The sequence below is a fragment of the Phasianus colchicus genome, chromosome 8 (assembly GCF_987193195.1).
Source record: "Phasianus colchicus chromosome 8, bPhaCol1.hap1.1, whole genome shotgun sequence".
Classification (NCBI taxonomy): Eukaryota; Metazoa; Chordata; class Aves; order Galliformes; family Phasianidae; genus Phasianus; species Phasianus colchicus.
This window is the reverse complement of record NC_143443.1, coordinates 21,144,646-21,158,992: the sequence shown is the minus strand read 5'-3', so window position 1 is coordinate 21,158,992 and position 14,347 is coordinate 21,144,646. Positions and strand designations below refer to the sequence as shown.

Sequence of the window (14,347 nt, the reverse complement as noted above, 5' to 3'; positions counted from 1 at the left end):
GACACAACGTGTTTTAAGAACTTCAGTTGTCACACGTCTCTGCTCCTTGTTGTCAGCATCCACCCACCATAGCCTTTAAGGCACAGTCATCCTTGGCTTTGTCCAGTGACTATTTCAGCTACAGGCTTTAATTTCTCCTTCTGCTTCAGGAAGAGTAAACAGTGGGCAAACAAAACAATTTCCCCAGTAAGCCCCACTAGAAGGTGGGTGGAGAGTCAGACATATTTGTGCCTTCTTCAGTCCACCCACTCTTTCCTTCCCTGGGCTTGGCCTTCCGCCCTCCTTGCTGTCCCCAGGGGCACAGAGGTTCTGCCTTCGCTGTGTGCAGTGGCAGCGATGAGGTGGCAACAAGCACTCTTTCCTGTAAGGCCTGGCGGGGGGTGAAGAGATCTTCTGGGGGTCAGCCCTGGAGGAAAAGGAGGCACCTGTGCTTCAAAATGCTGTAGGAAGAGCTCCCCTCCTGCCTGTGCCAGTCTGTGTGCAGTGTTAGACAAGGTGAGGTGGCTGCGTTGTTCCTGTGCCCCAGGTCTTCCAGGTGATGCTACCACTTCTCTAACACAGCTTAATTTCCTGAGCTGCTGTTGAGGCAAAAATAGCGGTGTAGTGGGTTGAAGGTAAGAACTTCTGCTGTCATGACATCCTCATGAGAACCTGCTGAGCCCATGGGACCAGTGGCACAGCATCTTTCCTTTGCTGAGCTGCTGCAAAATCAATTTTTGAGGACTCATCAGTGCCAGTCAGCAGAGGCCACTGAGCTCATGGGTTTGGCTCTTTACTCACATGAAAGTCCTGACACCTTTGATTCAGTATTTCTGTTTTTCCAGGATGACATCAAAGCAAAGTCTCTGTGATCTCACTGTCTCAGCAACTTTCACGTGTGAGGTTGACACACAGAGAATCACCTTTCTGGCATCTGTTTACTCAGTGGAAAGTGAGCAAAGAGACACAGACTTGACCCAGGTGCCACAGAAAGGTGTCGCCAACTCCACGTATTGCATTGTTTATTGCATCAGATTGTATGCTTTGTTTCCATTCACTGTCAGACTCAACCCAGTTCAGATGAGCTGGATAACTATATTACACAGTGGCCTGAAATGGAAAGATGTTGCTGTCTTTAACCCATTATGAAACACAAGTACTGCCAATTTTGCACAAGTTTAAAATTAGAGAGCACTTTGCAGTAGGCTGTGTATCCTAAAGTTCCAAACTGCTAACTAGGTAGCGTAGTATGATTATCCAATAATTCTTCATATTCCAGCACAGAGAAAGGAGAAGTTAAGCTTAATAAAGTTACAAAGCCTCTGATTTCTTAGAAATCGCGGTCTGAATTTTGTCTCAGGAAATGACGAGCCTACTACTCACCTACCATGAACAAAAATAAGAAACACCTGTTATCTTGTTGTTCTTACTTAGTTTACTTCCTCTGGCCCATTTTGTTTCCTTGCCTCCATTCTGAAGACCTGAAATGAACAGCGGTGAGGTCCTTATTGTTTTTTAAAGTTTATGATTAAAGAAACAGGTAAGTGTAAGAAGTTGTAAAAAACTGATTTGATTTGCCTTGTTTTTATCCATCATTTTGGTTTATTTTTGCTCTCTTCCCTTGTCATCCACCATAGTAGGTATCTGCTATTTTTGGTAGTGTGGCTATTCTTATTTCTCAGGTTATTGTTATCTTATAAGAATATAAGCCACTTAAGGAAACATATCTTACTTTAAAGCAAAACAAAAACAACAATCAAAGCAAACTCTTGTTTTTATGACTATACTCTTTAGGAACTTCTTTTCTTTTAATGCTTGTGTTCAATCAGATCACTCAGAATTTCTTTAATTTGGAGTGCAGAAAAATAAAAGCCTTGTATTTTCACTTCTGCAAATGAATGTGTTTCAGCTGGCAGATATGCCAGCTTCTTGTCTTGAAAAATCTATTCAAGATTAAGAAGCAAAAAGGAATGAAGTTATGTCCAGGACTCATCTTGGTTGTTGAAAAATAATTCAACATCAAATTTAGAATGAGCAACGCTTCCTGTTATGACACAACTGGCTTAAGTAGAATGGAGCTAGTGTGTATCTATTTGCTTGGGGGGGGGGGGGGGAAGCTCAGCACTTGATTTGACTGCTTTTTTCTTTTTCTTCTCAAAGAGAATATTAATGTGTTATAGTGGTATTTCTTGTGGGCATTTAAAAGTCACCGTAAGTGTGCAAAACTATGTATTCTCTAGACAACAAGAACAAAAGCTTCTATACCTGCTAAATATTGTTTCATTCAGGAAGTTATTCTTATGTGTATGTTTCCACAACTATTATCAGTAGAACTGAAGGGTAGCAGCAATATCCACAAGTTGTCTGATTTCCTTCCCGCACTATCAAAGATTGAAACAACAAAGATGAAAACGTTGAGGGAAATGCCTGTAATAATGACATAAATGGCTTTCCAGCAAACATTTAAGGAAGTTGCCTTTAGTATATTGTTTATAGTGCACAGGAGAAACTCCTGCCTGGAATAGCTGGGTTGTGTTGGATCTTTTAAGCATTTCCCATGTCTGGCCTCAGGATGTTCTTCAGAGAGCTATGTTCTGGTGTGTATGCAATGGTCGTGGCAGTGTTAAGGTCCTCTACTGCTTTTGGGATGTTTCTTCTGAATTTGTGATAATGCACCTGAAATTAGGCTATAACAAATTCCTGTAAAAATTCCACTTTGAGTAGGTTTTTTTTTTTTTTTAAAGTGAGCAGTAGAGACCACATAAGGTCTGGAGGAACAGAACATGGTTCATTCGTAGCTTACTGAATGAAGAGTTTGGGCCTCTTTAAAGTTAAGCATTGCAACTAGAAATATTGAAGAGGCTAAAACAGAATTTACTACAATTTAAGTTAAGATGACTTCTCTAACTCAGAAAAGAACATTTTATAAACAACATTATTAATACATAAGAAAAAATGAGGCAGTACACACTGAATCTTACAAGGTGGACCTGTTTGCTGTGTACTCATCAGATCTTGCTATCTTTCAAAGGCCTGTGTAAACTCTCCATTCTTCATGGTTTTGAGGACAGAGGCTTCTTGCTTATTTGTTGTAGAGGAGGCTATAAAACCACAAGATAAAAATACTTAACAGCCAACTAGCATCTGCAACAAAAACAGGTGAGGTATGAATATCCATTGCCCCACAGCTTCTGCCATCATTTGTGCAAATCCAAAGTGGTATAAAGGAACATCAGGGTTAGGAACCATTTTAAATTGTGTTAATCTGTTTTCTATTACTCTATGGAGAAAGCAATGCTCTACATTTGCGTATAAAGCTTAAGGAAATGCCAAAGTCTACAATATCTGTTTTTTGCATGGCTTCATACAAGCTCCGAAGAAGGGAAAAAGATCATTTTACCATTATGTAATGTGTTGTTTTTGAAGTGCAGTAAAATCTCTTTTCCTTCTCCAATAGTATTAGTTTGGTAGTATTATTTTTTTTCCCTGTTAGCTGGGGGGAATTATAACCAAACAGTAGGCACATGGGGTGATACACATTCTTATTGACAGCACAGTAACCACTGGCTCCCTTCTAAATCTCATGGCAAGGAAGATCCTGTGCAAGCTCATGAACACCTGAGAACCTGCTGTTAAAATCTCTTGGTTTCATTTCCATGTCTAATTCCTATCCTGTGTCTTTCTCAAGTTGCCTTCCCTCCTCTGTTCCTGCCTTTTTCCCTCTGGGCTTTCAGCTCACCAGCCACTGTGGGATGTGCTGTTCAGTGCAGCCATGCAAGTGCTGGTGTGGTGACACAGCTGCTCATTTGCCTAACTCATAGCAAATACTCAGGGGGGCATTTCTTAATGTTCCGCAAGTTGGTCACAATTGGTATATTGATTAACATAGTGATGGGAATCAAGAATTGGTGTTTTTGATTTTTGTTTCCGTTTGTCTTCCACAAACTTGCTTTTTGTTTCAAGTAAATGACCCATGTTTCACCCTTAGGTTCATTCCTGTAAAGCTGGAGTGATGATATCTACCAAGGAGTTGTTTGTGAGCTTCACTGAATTTTTAGAATCCTCATCAGGAAACAGTGTAGAAGCATATGGCCAATATATTATTTCTAAACAGCCCAGTTTTATATTCTTGTAAATGCTCCTACAAGCTTGTGGTAGCTTACAATCCCCTTCTAATTGTTCTGTCATTGCTTTAAGACATTTTGCAGTCAAAAGGGATTTTCTGGTCCTTCTCTCCCCAGTCATTGTCTCCATACACTTTGTGATAACTCATGCTAGTGAAAACTAACCACTTTATTTGTGGGGTTTTTTTTTTTTTTTTTTTTTTCAGATTAATTTCAGCTGAAGTTTCCTGATCTAACTGGTCATGTGGTTTCATGGCTGCTCACTCTCACAGATGCAGTAAGATCACACACCTGAACAACGGTAAGGCTGCCCCTTTCACCACAGCATCTATGCTCACTAGCCAACATTTTCAGGAAGCCTAAGTTTCAACGGTGCTTCTCCAGAGATTGGTGAGTAACATCAGTGAGCCCTGTGTAACCTCATGATGCTCCAGTTAACCATGCTCTTTAATGCTGAATTTTGCCTGTGATGAAAGTTTTGTGACCTGAAAATCAGTGTCTCGGGAGACAACCATTTGCAGAAATCCTCTAGTCAGCCTTTTTCTGATGAAGTGGTTTGAAGTAGTGGAAAAACTATGTCCAGATAATTCTCTGACAGCCATCTTTGTATCCACACCTGAGTGATGGTTTTCCAGGGGAAGAGCAAGCTTGGCACCTCATCCCTGTGCTCTGCATAAACTCATTAGCTGCTATGGCTCAGGTGAGGTCTTCTGCAATCCTCAAGTGAAATGGCAGATAATGAGGATATATAAGTTTGTGAAAGCCGAGGAGCTAAATAACTTTTCTGGGATAGTGACAGACTTCACTTAACACCCTGGGGACATAGGAAAGTAAGTTAGTTAAACTGAGTTTCAAGAATGTCTCACATAGTTTTCTCTGCTGTTCAGGAGCCCACTTCGAGATAGCAGGACAATAAATACTAAGTACTTGAGCCAGCTGGCTGTCGAAGTACAAATCTGATATTTGATCCCATTGCACAAAGTAGCACTGATGTCATAAAAGATGTGAAAAGCTTTACGCTGTCTTTCTTATTTCTAAATCACCTTATGCTTTCATATTTTGATTATTTTTAGTGTATATCCCAAAAGCAATAGATGATATGCACCATTAAGTACATGCAAATGTGGACAAAAAATTAAATGCTAAAATGATTCTGAAAATGAAATTGTTATGATGGGTTTAAGAAGATGGTGTCCAAATCCAAATAAGATATTAATGAATATTTCCTAACAAAGTCAGGTTTTATGTTGGTTTTTTTTTTTTTTCATATGAGTCAAATATTACTCCTATATGTTTATAGACAAAATGCTTTATTCTTTAGGTGCCTGATAGTTTTGTTCAGAGTTCAAGTTTAAATACAACTGTCTACAACAATGGGAACTAGAAAGAGAAACAGCTCCACATCTGATTAAAATGCTACCATGGGTGCTGTTCCTACTAAAACAGTTCCTAGGTATCCATGTCTGTTTTTTCATAGTTAAGTGCATCCATTAGTGTGTATAAAGAGCAGCTAAAGGCATTAAATTACATTATTGAGGAACCAACCTTCTGTGACTGGACTAATGTGGTGCTTGAATAAGAATTGTTTTATTTCAGGTTCTCTCCAGGTTTCAAAAAAAAAGTACTAAAAACTACTGAAGGTGACTCTTATTGCAACATTTGGTTGTTTTTTTAATGAGCTTTGAAGAAATGATGCTTGACTAATGGATGTCCAGAAGATCACAGAACTTTTCAAATAGGCATTAAAATAACTCCTGCTACTGCTTTTGTTTGTATCAGAGTAGGCTGTAATAACTGTCAAGATCACTGCTTATGAACTGCAGACAAATGCATTGATTCTGGAGAATGTTTCTTCTGTTGCACTGAGTAGCTCTCATAAGACTGCTGGAATTATATAATCTCAGGTGTCGAGCTTAATTCAAGGACAGTGTTCAAAAAGCAGCCTTTTAGTAGCTATTGGGAGATATTGCCATGAGTCTCAAAGTATGTGAGTCTTAGTTAAATGGGAATTAATGTATTACATAAGTTTCTGTACTTATCTGCTGGGAAGAAAACACACTTGACTTGAAGGCCATTTTAAAATTACCCTTGGAAAAGGGTAAGGCTTTCTTGTCTCTTTTGGTACTATGTAATTTGGTTATGCTTTCATCCTGAGTGAAGATGCATCTTGGCTCTCTGGTATCTATTGCAGTTGTTTGCATTACTCTTTATACTTTCTTGATGGCTTCCATTAGAAAATAGAGTACCTCCCCTGAAAGCTTCAAATGGAAAATGCTCTAATAGAAAAATCTCAGAGTCCTGTAGGTGGTGACAATTTGCTCAGGTAAAATATGTAGAGAGGTGAACAACTACAAGTAGCTGATCCTGTTTTTTAGAAGAAGTTATATAAGTAGCACTGTTTCTGGCTTTTTTTTTTTTTTTAAGCTGCTTATTCAGCTGTAAAGATGTGGGGCTGCTGTTTAATTAGCTGTTTAGAATTGTACGCTTTGCATAATCATTATTTGACTACACTGAAAAAAAAAAAAAAAAAAAAAGGAAGTTCAAACTATTCATTACTCAACTAAGACAATCTGAGATGCGAATCAGACTTTCCGATTTCTCTCCAGTGCTCTAACATTTTGAGGTAAATAATTCTTCCAGGGAAAGACACTCAGACTTCTGCCTGACCAGTTTTTATTTTGGTCCCATACGTGGTCTTACCTTTATACAGAGTTTCACATAGGTGGGAGGTATTATATTCCAAGTTCCTTTGACATAAATAATTTATTTGACTTGGGAGTGGTGAAAATTCCAAGTTGCTCTGCAGTGTTAAATGAGAAACATCAAAACCCAAACAGACTAATATCAGATGTGAAAATTTCATCACATACATTTACTATATATACATATGTATGCACATATTATAGGCATAAAGACCTCTTTAAAATGTTTTCCACTGATTACTTTTCATACCTTAACAGGATGTGAGTGTTCTTGCCAACTGTTCTTCATCTGTTATACCAGAAAATTGATAATTTTTGAAAGTTTTAAATGCATAAATATCTTCTGTAACTGCCAGCATAGCTGGCTTTGTATTATTTGCACTACTTCCACATTCCCAGGGGCTCTGAAATGTGTACTTAAGGTTAATGGGACAGATCCCACTGTTTATCCTGAATTCCTCAGGCTATACCCCAAATATAACTACATAGTTCATAACTACAAACATTGGCCAAAAGGCCAAAAAGGGTTGGGATGAGAGATCCTTCTCCTCCTGTCCTTCTGCCCCGGGTCCCTCTCCATGCTTCCTCTGTCCTTTGCTTTCAGGCTCCTGCAGCACCACCTGCTCACCCTACCTCCTCCCAGACAGCAGCAGTTGGATTCGGGCCCCAAGGCTCTCTTACTTCCTTCTTGGTATGGCTCAGGGTCCCAGATGTGCTGAAGCTGTGGTCAGGGGGTGATGTGGGAGTGGTACTGGGGAACAAGCATTTCCAGATACGTCCTCATACAGTTTGCAGCAGTATTCCTGAATTCCTGTTTTGACTGTTGTCTACAGATATTAATGAAAAGCTCTTTTCATGACAAAGGCAGGAAGCTTTTAACATGAAAACGGTCAAACTGTTGTCACAATTCAAAGCAAATATGAGGCCTGGATAGAAACACAATGTAAACATTCCCAGGAGAAGCTTCTCGAGACTTGTTAGGCAGAGCAAAGTTGGCACAGTAGCAATGCTAAAAATCAAATAGTTTTTTATTTGTTATTTTTACACTATTTAAGTGACATTCTATTTGTTTTAAGAATTACTTGCTGACGCACAAGTCTCCTCTGTCCACTGATTCACATCATATGAGCATTCTGTGCAGCCACAAGTGTCTGCTTTGCTGAATTGTTTTTGCAATTGAAAAATCAATAATTAATTCATAGCTGAGATAAAGAACTCATGAGATTGCTGCCACTGTGAAGGTTTTCAATTGCATTTGTAGTAAAAGAGGAGGAGACTGAGGGCATTGCTGCTTCTGGTTTGGTCTACTGCCTGCTCCAGTTGGTGTTTTTTTTTTTTTCCTGAAGTGCCTATCACCAGGCTATCTCAGTAACAATAAACTAGTTACTCAAATGTTGTACTGAATAGTGCTTTCAAGATAACTCAGTGTAATGAGAATGAAACTTTCTGATAATGATAAAAATGTTTGTTCAATGACTTTCTACCATAATTCCCAAGTGAACAAGAAGCCCATGAGCTCATGAAGTGAGGTTAGTAATTAAGTAACATCTCATACCTGAAAAAGGCAAACTGCTGTCCAGCTGATTTATATTAACTCACCTGCTGGGGGAATCACTCTGAGGGGTGGGAACATACAAATGCTCAAAGTAAAATTAACAAAGTTAGAAGATTAAAAATTGTTTGCTTTACCTTTAATTACAAACTCTCTCAGTATTCTCAAGATATTGTAGAAGGAATGAAAGTAGGACAAAATTGGCAAATGTTTGTTTTCTTGTTTGCTTAATTTACTTTATTTAACCTGTTGCTGCCACCATGGCAGTTATTCTCTCTTAATGCGTTGAAAGTAGATAGTCAGCCACAACTTTTGGTTCTTTTCTCAAGTACATGACAAAAAGGCTATCCAGAAAATAATTATGGTTAGCTCCTGCTATGGTGAATCTATTGAGGGTGTGAAAGGTTTCAGTTTAAGGCTTGGGATTTTCTGCAGTATATTACTCTGGCTGCATAGTCATTAGCATTTGCTGGGTTGTGTTCCCACTTACAGTTTCTTTGGGGGCAAATCTGATTCTCCAGTTCTTTTCCTGCCTGCCATAAAGATTGCTGCTGTGGTTGTGATCTGACTCAGACTGGTGAAACGATCCACTCGTTAAAGGTGAGAAAGACTCTTTAAAAGAGTTTTGGTGATATATGTAATAATTTGGGGTTCTCTGTGGCTCTGTCTTGGTTTGCTCAGGCTCAGCACAAGCACGCTAATGGCAGCTTCAACAGTTATGAGATCATAAACTTGGTGCCTTCTTTGTGGTCAGCTTTAGGTCTGATCCCCAATACACAGAGTCCAATGGGACCAGAAGCAACGTTCATACTAGGACTCTTTATGTGTTAAGGAACACAATGCAGGGCAGATCTCTGGGAATATCACCACAGAGCTGTTGCATTAATTTAGCCTGTCATTATGTTTCCCCTATTACTTCATAAATTTGCAACAGAAGCAGAAGTTGTAAAACTCTTCAGCTATTGGTAGCGCTTGATTGCTTTTTAATATGCTGCAGTTGCTTCTCTCTGGACTGGTTACACAGCCTGTGCTTTTGAAAAAAACAATATGAGCTGAAAATGTAGCAAGATGTGCACAGAACTGAATGAAAGAATAAGAATAATGGCTTCAAGGCAAAAATTCACAAAGACCCTTTCTTTATACCGGAACAAGTCGAAGCTCATTTCCCCCACAAGATCTACTGTGAGGAAAATTCAGCTGCTCAAATATTCACAAAGTAAAATCAAAAAAATTATAAATATATTAAATTCCTTGCATTTTGAGTTGATGCTGGTGAAAAATTGAGGGGAAACTCTGTGGGAAGGAACAAGTCATGTTTTCTACAGGATTTTTCCTACACTGGAGGCAACCTAGACTTATTCTTTAAGCAGTTACTCTTTACTCCTCCTTATGAGTAAATGTTTTGTGGTTGGCTTCCTTTAGAGATTTTTGTTTTTAAATGGAAGTAAGAATATTACTAGCTGGAAGGTTTCTGAGTTGCAAGGCTCCAGCTGCAGCATAGGAGCTTTCAGGAGAACACGTCTCTGAAGAGCAAAGAGTTGCCTGTAGTTCCTCAAAGAATCACTTCAGAAATGTGTGAGTAGCACCGCTCAGCTGCTTGCTGAATCTTAGTCACTTGTGCCTTGGCTTTTGCAATAGCCACGTGAAAAAGAAAGGGTTATTTATTAAGAGCAGAACAGTTCCCTTTTAGTTCTGTAGCAATCATGTCTCTTTTTTTCCAGTCCATGGAAAGTGTTATCTCAGGCAGCTTTGTGCAGGAAGTTCTGTTTATCACTTCCTCACAGTTGCAGTTTGTCTAGGACTTAAATATATGATATCAGATTGCATCAAAATGTGGGCCTTTGTGTGCTTAACTCATCAAAGGAGTGGACCCTCAGGACTTGATATCACTTCGCTGCATATGCAGTCATGTAACAAAACAAAGTCTATCTAAACAGGACAGAGCTATTTCTGTTGGTAGTGTAGCAAAGCAAGCAGAATTGGTGTAGTTTCAGGTATCTGCACTGTTTCACTTCTTGTTTTTAAATTTATCACTTTTTAAAAAAGTGACATGGTTTGCCTGTTTTTACTATGTAAACTACGTTGAAAAACAAAAATATTACTTGTTTTTTTATTTTATTTTATTGTACACTATAAGCCAAACCCAACAGAGATTCATTTGGTGTACACTAGTGCTATGCCTGCCTGCATTGCAAAAACACCCTGTAGAGTTTTGAATTCACATGTTTTAGTCGGCTTGAGAAAATCTGATATGATATGAGGCTACCCACAGAATTGTGTGACAAAAAAGCTTGAGATACCATGTCCAAGAGTTTAAGAGCAGCAGTAAAAGCTCGGCTAGGGCTTGTGAACCTGCTCTCCCACCTTTGTGGCTGTTTCTATTTTCTGTAGCCCTGATAAAGGAGTTCCCTCTTCAGTACAGCGGGCTGCCTTGCCAGATGTTAGTCTTCATGGGCAGCCACAGGAAGCCTATTCAAACTGTGTAGCAATACTTCTCTTCTGAGCAACAGCTCCTCTGTGCTGACTCTGGGTTTCAATACCACCCTCTTCCACGCCCCTTGTATATCTGACTTGTTTGTATTGGCCTTTTTACTCAGCCCAGGCTGCTTTCATGGTGGCTCATAAATGTCTGTTTGCTGTGGAGCCCAATACCCATTTCTGCCCCTTCCCATGTGCTTCAGGTGTGTGTTTTAATGGCACAAGTGATGCAAAAGTGAGAATGTGAATTTTATGTTTGTGTCTGCTCTCAGATCCATGGTGTAACACTCTTTCTGCTTACTAACATCTGTCAAATATATATATATTTGGCAGTAAAAGATGTCTGCTCTCTTTCTTACTTGTGAAATAATGTGTTAATATAACTTGGGTAGAAACAACTTTTTCCTTTTTTTTTTTTTTCTTCCTCATTTTAAATGTTCATCAGCCCACAGATTATTCCAAACTACATCAAACAACTGCTGTAGTAGCCAGTGTTGTGATCAGAGAGAAGATGTCCTAGGAACAGAAGGGAGGTACAGAGGCCGAACCTGTAGGGATGATTAGAGCGGGTTTGATGTCCTTTCCAACCCAAATCATTCTATGATCCTTTTCTGAAGGTCCTTCAGTGAACTGAAATAATGCATTTCTTATTCCATCGCTGTCCAACCTGCCTTGTTGTGCTAAGGAAACCCTGAGAGGTGTTTTGTTGTCTTCTCATTATCAGTTCCTTCCTCCAACTGCGTTTCCCACAGGAGGGGCTGTATAGGCCCTACCAGTCACTTGGTGGAGCTAAGGAAAGTTTCTGAAGATGTAGGACCTACTGCTCTGGACTTTGTTCTTGAGTTTTGTCAGAGCTTTAAGTTGCAAGCAAACTCTTGCTACCAGGCAGAAAACAAGACATTTCTCAAAAGTGAGGGTTTGTTTGTTTAACTGAAGCCAAACTTTCTTCCCCTTCTCTTTCAATTTGATTATACAGCAAAAATGAAAGTCAGGATTCAATCTCAACTGTCATGCAAGTACAAAATTTTTCTACTTTGAAAATAACTATTTTGAAGAAAGATGCTTTATGAGGAATGCCTCAATTTTTAGTGGAGGGAAAATGGCTTCAGTTACTCAGTATGGATAATTAGTGCTCTGAGTCAAGTTTGTAGATATGAATCAGTCGTACAGCACTTCACACGTACACATTTACACTGTGAAAACTGGAAGTTTTGTGTAGTTCTGCTTTGTGGAATATCACACCACCCTAAAAGTGCACTCAAAAAGCTTTTTTGGATTTGGTGGGTGAAAAGGGTTACTGTTACTGTTTAGAGAAAGTTGATCTTTCTTTGCTATTTTAAATATAGATGTTCATATCTGTACTGATTAACGTACATGTCTAATACAAAATATTACATGTTCTAGTAGGTGTTGATACTCTGTGTGCCACTGGAGACATTGGAAGGGTCCACCTCTCTTAACTGTCTATGGTGTATGGTTTTTAATGAGCATGAAAAGTTGAATCAATTGAATTAATAAATTCCCTTATCCAGTTAGGGCAAGGCTTTTTAAACAGAATTCCTTCTGCCTGTTACTTCTCCCACTTGCTCCTGACCTTCCTCCAACCCCCTAAATGCCCATTTTCAACCTGATTAATTGTCCTTCAGGCCACGTTCAAGAGCACACATAAAATGAAAATTTTAAAGTTCTGTTTTAATAAGAACCACCAATTGAAAAATTTCTCATTTTGGGTCTGCTTTGGGACTCCTAGGGATGCTAATACATGTTAATTTAAACTCTTTATCAGCAGACTAGCAAGACCATTCACGCATTTTCCAGAGACACCACAGGATTTAGGCTGTTGTCCTAATTGCTATTGTTCAAGCAGCCAGCTATTATATTTACCACAAGCTGTTTTCGTCTTGTTAGGTTGTTTTCGTCTTGTTGGGAGACTGGTGCCAAACTGAAAAACAACACCTACCTTGACCACTTGTCGCCTTTTGGAAGCTGAAGTAATTACACTATAGGATGCAAACAAGCTTCTATCCAAACGGTGTAAGGTTTTGGCTGTGTTTTCAATAGATGGTGAATCTGTTTTTAGGGAAATGCGGGGTTGCATGACATTAAGCACTACACACAGTCTTTCTTCAAGATTTTTTTTGTTTGTTTATTTGTCTAACTGATGAACATCTTGGTCAATCAGCTATGTTTGTGACCACGTTTTTATGCTTGATCAGGTCTGAACTCAATGACTGTCAGAGATGAGCTTCTCTGCCCCACAGAATTGTTATCTGTTCAGAAGAATACAACATTTGCACAGTCATGATAGTAGAAGTCTGAAAAATGATTTATTTTCTTCCATTCTCATTTCTTAGTTCAGTTCAGGGAACGATCGGGAAACTTGTGTCCTGGGCAGAAGATCCTACACTTTAGGCAATAAATTCCTATGAGACTATCCATAAAATTGAACCCTAATTATCTAACTTCCAAATTGCTTTCCTCTCTTTTGTATTTCTGGATATAATCATTAAACTGCTTTAAAAATAAAATTCAGATAGCAATTCATAGGCTTTTCTGCAGACATAAACTTGCTTTGGAAAAAAATTATAGAGACTTACCCTCAATTTAAACCAAGTTTGAGGCTGTAAAAACAAAACAAAAAACAAAAGACAAAAAAACAAAAACACACAAACTTTGGTAACACTTACTTTTGTTTCATTTTTTCATGCTCTTCTCCACTTCCTTTTTTTTGTTGGAATACTTCCACCTGGAAGTACCAGAAATATGCAGCCACTTTTGCAGAGGATGGGTGTTCTTGTGTTGAAGGCTCTGAGCTGGGATTTAGGAAACCTGGATTCAATTTTTTTGCTTTGTCACTTGTTTTCAGTTTAAAATCATCATGTAAGTCATGCAGTGAATTAAGTCTATGCTTCAGTATCCCACCTGTGAAATAATTTATATTTCCCTACCTAGGAGGGCAGCAATATGTTCATTTGTGGTCTGTGATGCTCAGATGCTGTAGGGATCATTTGTGAATACAGGCTCTTTTAGAATACCAATAAATTGCTGTCATGTCATATTTGTTTTTGTTTCCCAAATCATTATTTTTATCTTGTTTTAAGCTGATGGAGAACAAGCTGCTGTGTTTGTTCCTGGATACATGCACCACCCCATTCCCAGCAGCTCTGGGTGTTCTTGCTGTGGTGGTGTTTCTCCTGAGCAGCTAACCTGGAACTTGAGGGATGAGACAGATCATCCTCAGCAGTGTTTTACAGCAAATTCCTGAAGGCTTTCTATTCTCACTAAGACGTTCATAACTACTACTTCTTCTTCTTCTTCTTTTTTTTTTTTTTTCCTTTTGAGACTTGAAAGTTAGCTATAAACATAGTAATGTTTTATTTAGTAGTGTGACTTAGTGGGCAGTGCAAGTATGTACCATATTCATGACAATGTATTTGAGCAAGGAAGGAAGGATTTGACTTTGATCAGTCTAAGCTTAGATCCTTGTTCTGTGGGTCAACAAAGCATCTCAC

The 14,347-nt window shown here is 38.8% G+C and overlaps 1 long non-coding RNA gene across 2 annotated transcripts; it reads left to right on the top strand.

Moving 5' to 3' along the window:
- Positions 1 to 1,434: 1,434 nt before the first annotated feature.
- On the top strand, positions 1,435 to 14,117 carry LOC116231763 (uncharacterized). Of its 2 annotated transcripts, XR_016468812.1 has the most exons (6): positions 1,454 to 1,519; positions 3,011 to 3,138; positions 4,310 to 4,493; positions 7,410 to 7,496; positions 8,850 to 8,957; positions 12,744 to 14,117. It is a non-coding gene; the product is annotated as an uncharacterized LOC116231763 (long non-coding RNA). The 2 variants fall into 2 exon arrangements; XR_004167528.2 differs by lacking the exon at positions 3,011 to 3,138 and having other exon boundaries at positions 1,435 to 1,519.
- The last annotated feature ends 230 nt before the right edge of the window (positions 14,118 to 14,347 follow it).